This window comes from Anabrus simplex, chromosome 4 (genome assembly GCF_040414725.1).
Source record: "Anabrus simplex isolate iqAnaSimp1 chromosome 4, ASM4041472v1, whole genome shotgun sequence".
Classification (NCBI taxonomy): Eukaryota; Metazoa; Arthropoda; class Insecta; order Orthoptera; family Tettigoniidae; genus Anabrus; species Anabrus simplex.
In genome coordinates this window covers 247,543,907-247,556,921 of record NC_090268.1, presented here as the reverse complement: position 1 = coordinate 247,556,921, position 13,015 = coordinate 247,543,907, and positions in this window count along the sequence as shown.

Genomic DNA, 13,015 nt, shown 5'->3' with positions numbered 1-13,015 from the left:
GGTCAGTACAAGATTGCTTCTTGCAGTGAGTGTATTCTTGACAGCAGAATGGCAAGTGGATCACGTGATATATTTTCAGCAGGTATTGATGACGATAAATTAATGGAATATTTGGAACAATGCGAAGTGAACGCGGATGATTTATCGGATAGCGGTAGTGAATTTAGTTCAGAGAGTAGTGAAATTATACCAGACACGCCCCCGGGATCACCACAGCTAAAGAAGAGGCGTTTATTTGTTTCTAATGGCAGTAAAGCTACTGTGAATACTGTTGTTGATGAAACTAGTGATGATGATGATGATGATGATGATGATGATGATGATGATGATGATGATGATGTCTCTGGAGAACATTTTGTGGAAATTTCTCCCAATGAACCTGACAACGTTCCTCAGCCTGCTGTTTCGTTCATGGATATCTTAGACTATAATCGTTATATGGGTGGCATTGGTACAAATGACATGATGGTGTATTTTTTATTTAGATGAACGTAGAACTTTGAAATTCTGGAAAAAAGTTGCATTCAATATAATTTCGAGAATGGTCTTAAATGCTTATTTGATGTATTTAGAAAACTGTAACGGAAAGAAAATGACTAGGCTCCAGTTCTACTCCAGTATAATTGAATCTCTGAGTACTGAATGGTTTGAGAATAGACAAAAGATTATCACGAATATTCCCGTGTGTGGCGTAAAACTTTTGTCAGGTGCGTTGTATGTAGCTCTCCGCAACGGAGAAAGAGGTCGCGAACGTGTGCGTCAAGTGCGATAAAGGCCTGCATACTAAATGTGCAGCTCTTCATAAGTGCCCTAAATAAACAAAATATATTTGAAGTTCTACTTGAACAAAAAATAGAGATTTTATATGACGTTGCGTTGCGCTTTTTATTGTTCCTATTAGTGTTAGTGATAAGTGATTAGTGTTAGTGATAAGTGATTAGTGTTAGTGTAAATAACCTTAAGTGCTTCAACAGTGGTCTCAAACTTTGAACAACATTATATAGCGGTGACGGGTCTTCTTCTTAAAAATGTTCGGTAAGTAAATTTATTTTGTCATTTTCCTTCTTTTTTACTAGTGACATAGTAAATTTGTGTTTGCATTTTTTGTTTTTCTTTTTCTCGTTCAGAGCAATTATTCTGTTCATAAATTAATTCTGTATCATTACGTAAATGCCGGTCCCCACGGGTCAAGTGTACTGTGCCTGCCTCTCACTCGGAGGTCATGGGTTCGATTCCCGGACAGGTGAGCGATTTTTACCTGGGTCTGAGTGTTGGTTCGTGGTCCACTCAAACTAAGTAACCCTAAGTGATGACAATCGAGGAGAGATCTTAGGCTAAGAGAGCTACCTTGGTCTAGAAAATCATGAATAATGAACGAGATAATTCGTCCCACTGACCATGCGTCACCTCGTAAACTGCAGGTCTTCGGACTGAGCAGCGCTCGCTTAGTAGACCAAGGCCCATCAGGGCTTTAGTTCCATAGATGTTTTAATTACGCATATTGTATTGTATTGTAAGATGTTTTTAAAAATAGATACTGAAACAGAAAACTAGAAAAGGGGATTTCCGATAAAATAAAAACTATAATCTCAACTATTATTTTTTACTTTTTAATAACTCAGAACTATTTTTATACAATCTACACCACATATATAAAATTTATCTTAAGTGTTTGCCATACATCGATATATACATGAATTTTATCGGTGAGTAAAATTGTCTTATTTTCATTAGGGACATACGTTTGAATTTTAATTTTTTATATTTTTATTTTTCGCGTACAAAATAATTATTTTATAGAATTATATTTAGAAATAAATTCTGCATTTAGACGTATATTCTTTTGTATCGTAGATGATATTTTCAAAGTAGATATTGAGAAAGAAAGTGCAAAAATGTTTTTCTCTTCCTAAAAGTAAACGTTTTCGACAACCATAATATCAACAATAATACTTTTTAATTATTTATATCACTCTAAATCAGTTGTTTATTTTATGTAGTCGACGTATAGAAAATTTCTTGCCGGTATTTGACATACACCGGTAGATATACGCGAATGTTAAAATGCACGTAATTCTACTAAAAACGGCCTGGCACTTTACAGTAGTAGAGTGCAGGCGGAGCTCTGGCCTCTTCCAGCTGCTAGTGAGCGGCCGATCAGATCGGCTCCTGGCTCCAAGAGGGTTAAAAGAAAAGTTAGAATCAAAATGACAAATTTACATTGAATATATACTACATCTAACCTAAATCTGTCTGGTCGCGACATCCCCCCTGGTGAGGAACTCCTACCACCCTTCCCAGGGATGTCACGACCAGACCCGTCTCATGAGGCTCCGAAATCGAAACCTCGTAGACCCCTTAAGTTGTCAATATTGTTTCCTCACCACTCCTTCGTGTGACAGCCCACATGTGTGCGGATGACCTAGCTCAACATGTAGGCTGCCTCGCCTGTATTCCACTGCCGAGACGGAATCCATACTCGGCTCATATTTCGCTGACTGATTGACAACTTGTTTCCTCTGGTTTAATACTGTACACACCTTACTCTAATCTACACGTGCAGAAGTACTGAGTCAACACTATTCTTGAGATAGGTTAGGCCTATCTCCTCCTCTCCCAACTCTACTATACTATAGCAGCCAAAACAAACTAACAATCTCAAAGCAAACTAAAAAACAGGCTAACAAACAACCTCATTGTAAGGAACACATTACTGCTAACATATTAATGAACTAAATCTACTAATTAGGAATATACATTTCCTAATGTATGAAGCAACACTGAACAACTATAAGAGAAACATTTCCGAGATCTCTTGTTGTACAGTCATCATATTACCTCTCTGCTGCGCTTCTAACTTACATTGCCATCATGTTTTGCTTATTACATTTTCTATTTCCATACTACCTCTCATTCCTCTAATACTACTTATAGTTACAAATTACTTGTCTATCCTCATGCTCATCTACATTACATTTACTATCATTTACTAACACTGGTATTACTTTCAGTTATTGCTAATCTCATTTCGATTTCTTAAACGACCTCATTGTAAGGAACTCATTACTGTTAGCATGTTGCTGAATTAAATCTGTTACTTAGCAATATACAATATCTAATATAAATGGACACTGAATAACTACAAGAGAAACATAGTCCTAAACTTATAACTATAGTATTTCCGAGGTAAATCCTTTATTAGGAGATGAGCAAAAAGAAAATCGTCCAGCAATTTTCTTTTTTCCTGAGCAGGGGGAGATGAAACGGGAATGCCCTGCGAGCATTCGCGTTCATTCATTTCTTGCGAGGAACTCACTAACACCCAGCTGTGTGCATTCAAAACGAGCCCCGAACGCGCAGGTATTGTGGGAGACAACATGCAAGCTCGCGCTGCTCCAGAGTACGAGCCAAGGCCAAGTGACGTCACACCGAAAGTTCTCTCCTGTTCCATGACATTTCATCACGAACGGAATGTAATATTATAATTTCGAGGACGTCACCTTGTAGGCCTGAACAATAAATGCTGCTGACCGAAATTTCACGTAAATCGGCGGAAGGATGGCCGAGATATAAATTTTTCTAGATGCCCACATGTGCAATCACGCCTTCCGACCATCGGCAATAAAAGGCAGTCGTTAGCCTTGAGTAAGGCAGTGTGCAGTATGCGGTGAGTGCGTGTGTCACTCAGTGTGTGTATGCAAGCAAGCACGTCGCTATACGGTTCGTCACTCTGTCCGGATGGGTACTTGCGTTCGAAAGTGTTAGTGTTGAAAGCCTTCTCCGTGGACTTGGACTTTGCGCGTGAACGAAAGCTTAATTTCGTTTCTATCAGTCTGTAGAGCTGTGCATTTGTATTTCGTTTGTGGACTGTGAATTTAAAGAGACTGTACGTTTGAAACTGTGCTGTAGTTGTTTCCTCTACCGTGTTAAGCTACCTCGTAAAATTGTGTCCTAGCGACTGAGCAGTTCTTTTACGAATAGTGTTACGTTATTTTATAAAGAACAGTGCCTACTTTTTTTTCTCCCTCAAATACTGTGTCTATCGCTCCGCCTGAAAAGTGTTAATATTTCCTAACATAAACTGTTTCAACCTTCACTTCATTCGAAGACTATGTCAAATCCCCTCATGAAACTGTCAAAAATTGCGCCTCAGTGATGACCTTGTCTCTGAAAAATTACGACGTAACATGACTTGGACTATCATAAACTATTTCTTTATATTTTCGTCGAAGCTCTAGTTTATTTCAACGAGAATGTGCGTGCTGTACTTATGTATACAGTGCAAAGACTGTATCCAAGGAATTTTTTTTTGAGATTGAGCGAAGTGTTTTTGCATCTCGGAAGGTTCCAGATCGCTTTCATTGTTTATCTCAAGTACGATAGTGTGTATTGTGACTTTGATTTCATCTTCAAAAGTGCGTCCAGCACTATTACTGGGGAAACTATTCAAAAGTGCTTCGCCTTAATTCGCGGTGCGGTAGAAAAATGTCGCACCAGATCTCCTTGGCATTCTGTGCGGGAGTTCTTAACTTCTCCGCTCCTTAACAACTGTTTCACGCTGCATGATCTTCCTCAGGTTCGAGTCGTCGTCAACGTCCAGTGCTGAGAAAACACCAACGACGCGGAACGACGCCGACGCCGCAGAATAAGGTCTCTTCCGCACCTTCAAGGGTAATCTCACAATACATCTGTAAAAGGTGATATGATTCCTTTGCTTATCTCTTGAATAAACAACAATTTCCCCATTAATCATAAATGTATTGCACTACTCTTCTCTCATACTCTCTAAGCATGGGCCGTACACGCCTTGACGTCATCCATTCTCTCCGAACAATTGAAGCACGGGTGTTCCTATTTCAATATATATATATTGTAACCGTAAAGGCTTAATTTGGCGACTAGCTCTGCATAAGACTCGGCCCAGGTTGTGACCGGTCGTTATCTGAAAGGTTACAGGTGAGAGGGAAGCAAATAAGTATAATGAAGCATTAAATGTTTAAAACAAGTTTATTCATGAAAGAAAATTAGGTTTCAACATCACCTCAGCTCTTCAGTTGTAATGGATACGTCTCCCTGGGGTGGAATTGACTCTGATGCATTGTGGGTCAGAAAGTCTATTTATGGTGCCACCATCTTCCGAGCTGGTCTTGAACCTCTGGAAGGACCTGAGTGTCTCGAAGTCCGGATGGCCGAGGAGCGACTGAAGCTTGAGTTGTAATGTGGCACTGGACAGGAAATAGACCCTAAGAAAGTGACCTGCACAGAGTAGATAACGGTTAGTAGTGGTCTACACATTTGACTTCACGGTGGGATCCACTAAAAAACACTGTTATTGCTGATGAACTAAACTCAAAATTACATATGTAAGGTCTCAACCACGGAAATAAATAAGTCACTTTATTAAACTTAAAGATGAAAATTTCTGTGGAATCGTGACGTAGGAAATACAACATTCCACACAGTTCAAGTCCGAATTAGTAACAAATGAAATCAAGAATTTATTCTGGGAGGAATTTACTCCCGCTCTCGATAAAAGAAGAAATACTGTCTTTCTAGAACCGTCCTGGGTTCGATACGAGATATATTAACTATATCAGTTATTTAACCACAGTCTTAAAGCTGGGAATAAATCTTAAGTTCAATGGCATTGTGAATTTCAACTACCTGTGTCAGTAGCTTGTAAAAAAGTATAGTATCACTGTCACCAAATTCAATCACCTGTATTGAATTACGTCTTACTATCGGCACAGGTTTATCACTCGTTAGGACCAAAGACAAAATTATGTACAGTCGAAGTTTCTCGAACGACAAGGTTCTCTCACTATTAACAGTCAATGTGAAGTTTAAATACTGTCACTAAATTCAATCACCTGTATTGAATTACGTCTTACTATCGGCACAGGTTTATCACTCGTTAGGACCAAATACAAAATTATGTACAGTCGAAGTTTCTCGAACGACAAGGTTCTCTCACCATTAGCAGTCAATGTGAAGTTTAAATACTGTCACTAAATTCAAATTGCACTGTTCCTGTTAAGAGTTACACGCCTAAATTGTTCGCGTCTTAACTTGTACACAACTCCTATTACCACACGCAAATCACGCTATAATTTTTTCTAAGTCTTGGAGATGCATTCGTAGAATCAAAGTCCACTGAGGCGCGAACTTGCACTCCCGTCGGAAAGTCGGACTGGCGACAAGCCTCATGGTGACAGCAGAACCAACAGCCGATCGACCGGCCTCGACTGTGGTACAAGGTACACTGATCTGACGAGCGAAATGCTCGCCTATTTATCTGTCCGAAAGAAATTAATGATGGAAGGAAATGGAACATTCCACCTGACGTAACACGACTCTAGAACATGTTACTCAGTCGTGACGTTTCACTTCCGCTACGCGCAGCTGACATGGCCGCAGGGGAACGAGTTTGGCGGGTAGCATAACTCCGCATTCATCGGGACTTTTAACGAGAACCATGTTACGGGTATATATTCCCCTCTCTCCAAGGAAAAGGAAATCCGATCAGGTTTTTCTTTTCTTTTTTTCTCTAATGGTCTCGATGATAATATTTCTTCAAATTGGCGGAGTTGTGAATTCCTTCCAAGTCCCCATTTAATTTACTCACTTCATAAGCCCCATTATCAAAGACTGCAGTAATCCTGTAAGGTCCTATGTATGGGACAAAATTTAACGTACACGCGAAGTTCTGGTCGTGAGACAGCGGGTTTCCTAATTAAAACCATGTCATTTACTAGAAGTGGTTGTCGAAATGTTCTGTTTCTCATCCTCCTCTCTCGGATTTGGGCTGCATGTCGAAGTTGTTCCTTTGTAGCTTCCACGCGCGCCTCGTGAGTGATTACCATGTCCTGAAGAGGCGGTAACAGTTGATCCCATGGCCTATCAGGTGCGATATCCTTATGGACCTTCATGGGAATATCACGAATAGATTCATGGACTGTTGAGTATATTACCTGCTGCATTATGGGTAGCACCTCTACCCACTTCCAGTGTTGAGTCCCACAGTAGAGTCTGCAGAATCTGGCGATTTCCCTCATGATCCTTTCGGCCGGGTTAGCTTCAGGATGACGGATCGAGTTCATGATATTTTTGATGTTCATGTCCTCTAATGCTACTTGAAATTCGACAGAGGTGAATTGAGTACCATGATCTGTAAGTAAATATTCCGGTTTGCCCATTTCCGGAATTATATTCCGTTTGATTCTGCGGAGAATATTCTTAGCATTCGCTTTTTGTATTGGAAGTAGCATGGTGTACTTGGAGAATACATCTACCACCCCAACAATATGTCGGTTGCCACGGGTTGCCTTGGGCAAAGGGCCATACAAGTCCAAAGCCAGTATTTCCTTAGGTTTCTCTGGTGTCAATGGTTTAGGAAATTCTCTCATTAACCTATTGTTAGGTTTGATTCGTTGGCATACGTCACAGGTGCGAATAACATCTCTAACATCTCGCCTCATATACTCCCATACAAATTTTTCTCCAATGAGGGCAACCACCTTATCAGTGCCGGCATGTCCAGATAGAGAATGACAGTGCCGCACGATGTCCGGTCTAAGTTTAGGAGGGGCGTAAATTCTACGCTTACTCTTTATAGCAAAAAGATCGCGCGAGGCGGGAGATTCGGTCATAATCATAATCATCAATGGGAATCAAACCCTTGAAGAATCTAAGGAGTTCTCGGATTTTGACATCTCGCGCTTGGGCTTGTGGTAAATATTGGAGTCTTCGAAGAAGCTCTTCATCTTCCCTGTCTAAGATTTCAATTGGATGAACAGTAATAGTACTGACGGGGTTGCGACTTAGGGCGTCGGCGAGGATATTTTTCTTTCCAGTTCGATGAACGACAGTGATATTAAATTGTTGGATAAAGAGTGCCCAACGGGTTACCCGATCACTGGTAATGTCAGAAGACAGGATGAAAGTAAGCGCTTTATGATCGGTGTAAATGATCACAGGGTAGCCGAAGATTATTTTTCTCCAATACAGTAGGGACTGAACTACGGCAAGTGCTTCAAGTTCAGTTACTGTGTAGGCTCTTTCGTGTGGTCTCAACTTTCGACTCATAATTGACAAAAATATTCTGACATCAGGCTTTCCTGGGTTCACTTGATAGAGGACGGTACCTACTCCCACGGAGCTAGCGTCGCATTCAGTATAGAATGGCTATTCAAAATTTGGATAGGCAAGTTGCACACTATCCCGGAGCATTAACTTTGTTTTATTAAAGGCTTCGTCACACGCTTCCGACCATTTCCATCTATTATTTTTCTGTAACAGTGATTGCAACGGTGCTACGGTTTCTGTATAATTGTAGCAATGTTCTGAACAGAATTGGCACAATGCGAGGAATTGTCGCACGTGCTTGACTCTGGTCGGTTTAGGAAAATCTATAATACTATTGATCTTGGCTGGATTAGGTTCAATCCCTTCTCCACTGAGGAGATGACCCAAGAATAACACCTCGTCTTAAGGAATTGACTTTTACTCATGTTGATTTTGAAGTTCTTTGCTTGAAGTTCACTTAAGACAGTACTAACATCCTCAATATGCTTCTCAAATGACTCTGATGCTATGAGAATATCATCAACATAAATGGTAGCAATATTTTTGACTTTGTAAGATAGTTGACTCTCCCACGCTCTTATAAGCACGGCTCCCGAGTTATTAATTCCAAACGGAAGAGATTTAAGGCATACGTGATGTTTTCAAAAATAAATCCAATGAACTTTCGACAACTTTCTACCAGCAAAATATGAAAGTATGACGAGGTCATATCCATTGCAGAAAATATTTTCATTCCTTGGAACTTCCTAAGGACGTCCCGGAGTAATGGTGGACGGTCATATTCTAATACTAGGCTCTCGTTTAATGCACGCGCGTCGAGACACAGGTGAAGACTGCCATTTGGTTTCCTTACGATCGCCAAAGGGTTTAAATAAGGAGTGATACACTTAGAGATAATGCCATCGTTCTCCATCTTCCGGATCAAAGTCCTAGCTTCTTCTCGATATTTTTCGGGAACAGGATACGGTCGCTTTTTATATGGTGAAACATCCCTGACATTCAAACAGTATTGAAGATTCTCGATTACACCAGGCTTATCATTGAAGACATCTGCGTACTCCTCGAACAATTTTTGGGTCGCCCCTGCCACCTGAGAACTGAACTCTGGGCTTTAAGTTACACTGATGAAAAATACGAAGTCATTACTACCCAAGTCGAAATCATCCTCAATGATGGGTATTTCTTGGCCTTCGACGTGTCCCACTTCATCGGGTCTACCCTCTTCCTCGATAGGCTTAGCATCGCTCTTATTGCCTTCGGAATTAACTATAGGGGCATTTCTGGCACTTCATATCTTCACTATTTAACAGCTGTATCTCTACAGAGTTAGTATTTGAAAATTTTAAGGTATTGGCAGAATAATCAATAACACCACTATACTTAATTAGAAAATCAGACCCTATAATAATATTGAACTTCATTGGAGTAATTATAAGGAATACGTGTTCAAAGTAGACACCTTCGATTTCGATTGTCAAGAATGCCTGTGTCTTACATTTGACAAATTTGTCGGGTACAATCCCTTTAACCTTAGGTTGGGCGGCTGGCATTAAGGGTACCTCCTCTTTCCTTGTTAACTCATCAATTAATCTGTCGGAAACTAATGAGGCCTGAGCTCCGGAGTCGACCAAAGCAGATGTGATGAGATGGCCTAGCTTAATGCTAATGACTGGGAGATTACGTTCTATCCTGGGGTTGGCAATAGTAGGCTCTTCGTACAATAATTCGCTATCATCTAAGTGCCAATAATTAATGTTAGTGGTGCAAGGAATTGCTTCTTCATACTGCTTTTCAGGCAAACTTATTGCTGGGAAAATGAAGTTGTTTTTATCGCGCCTTTCGATTCGGGATTTGGCTCGGACGTCTCATTTCGTCTACCAACATTCTCTTGGTATTCTAGTGAAGCGGCGCCTGGTAATCCATCGTCCCGATTTCTACGTTGGATATATTCACGTGTGTCCCTCCATCTTTTTTCAAGTTCAGCCCCATGTATATTTCGGTCTTGGAGAGCTGAATCAGTTGGCTTCTTCCAATTTTGATTACGCCCGTAAGGTATTTTATCCCCATATGAGCGTCTTCGGAATCCACGGAAACGAGAGGGTGTATCTCTCCTCTGTTCCGTGTCCATGGGCGGTTCGAGACTCGGCCTCTGTTGTGACCTTATTTCCACGTGGTTATTCGTAACTTCTTTCTGTTTGTTAGTTAATGGGATTCTGCGTGTGAGCGTTGTCCAACCTCCTAAGAACATCATCAAGCTGTTCTAAATCTTGGACATTAGCCGCAACAAGAATCTCTTGAACATGCGTAGGAAATTGAAGTATTACTACTTGAATTAATTCATGTTCGGGTAGTGGTGGATAAAAAATTGCATCATTTTTAATTGTGATAGTAAAAAGTCGGAATAGCGTGAGGAATTGATTGCTGTGTTGTACTTTCTTGAATATAGTTGTAATTTAATTAAATGTTGAATCTCTGAATTCCAAAATCTTTTCAAAAATGCTTCTTTAAAATCATTGTAGGTTTTAATATTAAACTTGAATGCCGAATACCATGTTAGCGCTCTTCCTCCGAGTAATCGGGAAGCTATTCTTAACTTACAATTAGATCTTACTTGATTATCTAAAAAATATTCATCAAGATTGAGGAGAAATTCCTTTGCGGTATATTCTTCCCTTCCGGAGAACCTCGCAGGTTTGTCATCAGACATTCGTATAATTTGGGAAATGTGAGAAGTGCTTCCGCTAGTGTCGAAAATGCTTGGTGCTGTCCCGTCATTTTCCACTTGAGAAACTCTATCACTGAGTGTTTCAATTTTACCTTGCAGGTCTAATTTAATGACTTCGACCTGACTACTAATGGAAGTTTCTACATTTTTAACTTCTTTTTCGAGGTCCTTTTTGACTTCAACCACGTCATGGCTTATGCAGGTGATCTGTGTGTGTGCGTTATTTAATTGGGTTTTAACATGTTTGTCAGTTTCTTCTTGTTTAGTTTTCAACAAGTCTACTTCACTAGTTAGCTTGTGAATACCACTCTTAAAAGACTCACGAATATTATTCTGTATTGACGCAATCTTAGCTTGCGCTTGCGAAAGATGTGCATGCGATTCTTGGAATTCCGCTTTTAAACTCCCTACTTGATCAATTAATTGTTGGGATGTAGGAAAAGCAGTCTTTAAATCCGCGACAACTTTTTTTATGTCCTCTTTCACTGCGTCTAACTCATGGGTGAGGCGTTCATTAATCTCTGTAAATTGATAATTAATTTTATCATTGGTTTCAGAGAATCTCTTTTCGATCTCTGAACCAGCCTTGGCGAGTCTACGTTCAAGGTTTGTATTTATCTCAGAAAATTTACTATCTACATTTTCCGTCATTTGAGTAACACGAGTTTCAAAATTGGTATTAGACTCGTTAATACGTGCTTCCAAGTTGACGCCGAGTTGAGTAGTAGCCGCGTTTGCTTCATTAATGCGAGCTTCCAAGCTAGTGTTTGACTCATTAATGCGAGCACCTAGGCGAGCTTCTAAGTTTGCATTGGACTCCTGAATACGCCGTGATAAGTTGGTGTTAGATTCCGAAACCTTTTCATTCACGCTAATTTTTAAAGCTTCTATAGCTGCTAATATACTTTCCATTTTGACAATATTATATTTGATCAAGTGCCATAGACAAGTAATAAATAAGCATTTATAAAATTTGCAAATATCACCATTAATGTTCAATGGTAGACAGTTTGTAAAATAATCACTGAAGCAAATATTTCACATACAACATCAAAATCACACTTTGAAGAGAGAGAAAAAATATTTGTGATAGTTCAGTGACCGAATATAACCAAGTATTGACTTTTGAATGAATCCAACTAAGTTCAAAATTAGTCCGTTAATTTAAGATTGCTCTCATTATACAACACACGATCCATGTTAACATTTCTATCACAGCACTTCACTACACTTAGTATGATCTGAAAATTAAAGTTTCTGTATTTTAACATGATTGTAAGATCTATTCAGGTCAAGTTCTGAAAGTCTGATCTTCATCTAAGTGTTTCTTATGTTATACTTGTACGCTGTAGATAATTCCTATCACATCTGAATGTCATTTACACTTATGTATCCTGATATGTTATTCAGATCGAGCCCCTATACGTCTGGGGCGCCATTTATACTTATCATCCCTCTCTGTAACCGTAAAAGCTTAATTTGGCGACTAGCTCTGCATAAGACTCGGCCCAGGTTGTGACCGGACGTTATCTGAAGGGTTACATGTGAGAGGGAAGCAAATAAGTATAATGAAGCATTAAATGTTTAAAACAAGTTTATTCATGAAAGAAAATCAGGTTTCAACATCACCTCAGCTCTGCAGTTGTAATGGATATCTCTCCCTGGGGTGGAATTGACTCTGATGCATTGTGGGTCAGAAAGTCTATTTATGGTGCCATCATCTTCCGAGCTGGTCTTGAACCTCTGGAAGGACCTGAGTGTCTCGAAGTCCGGATGGCCGAGGAGCGACTGAAGCTTGAGTTGTAATGTGGCACTGGACAGGAAATAGACCCTAAGAAAGTGACCTGCACAGAGTAGATAATGGTTAGTAGTGGTCTACACATTTGACTTCACGGTGGGATCCACTAAAAACACTGTTATTGCTGATGAACTAAACTCAAAATTACATCTATAAGGTCTCAACCACGGAAATTAATGTCACTTTATTAAACTTAAAGATGAAAATTTCGGTGGAATCATGACGTAGGAAATACAACATTCCACACAGTTCAAGTCCGAATTAGTAACAAATGAAATCAAGAATTTATTCTGGGAGGAATTTACTCCCGCTCTCGATAAATGAAGAAATACTGTCTTTCTAGAACCGTCCTGGGTTCGATACGAGATATATTAACTATATCAGTTATTTAACCACAGTCTTAAGGC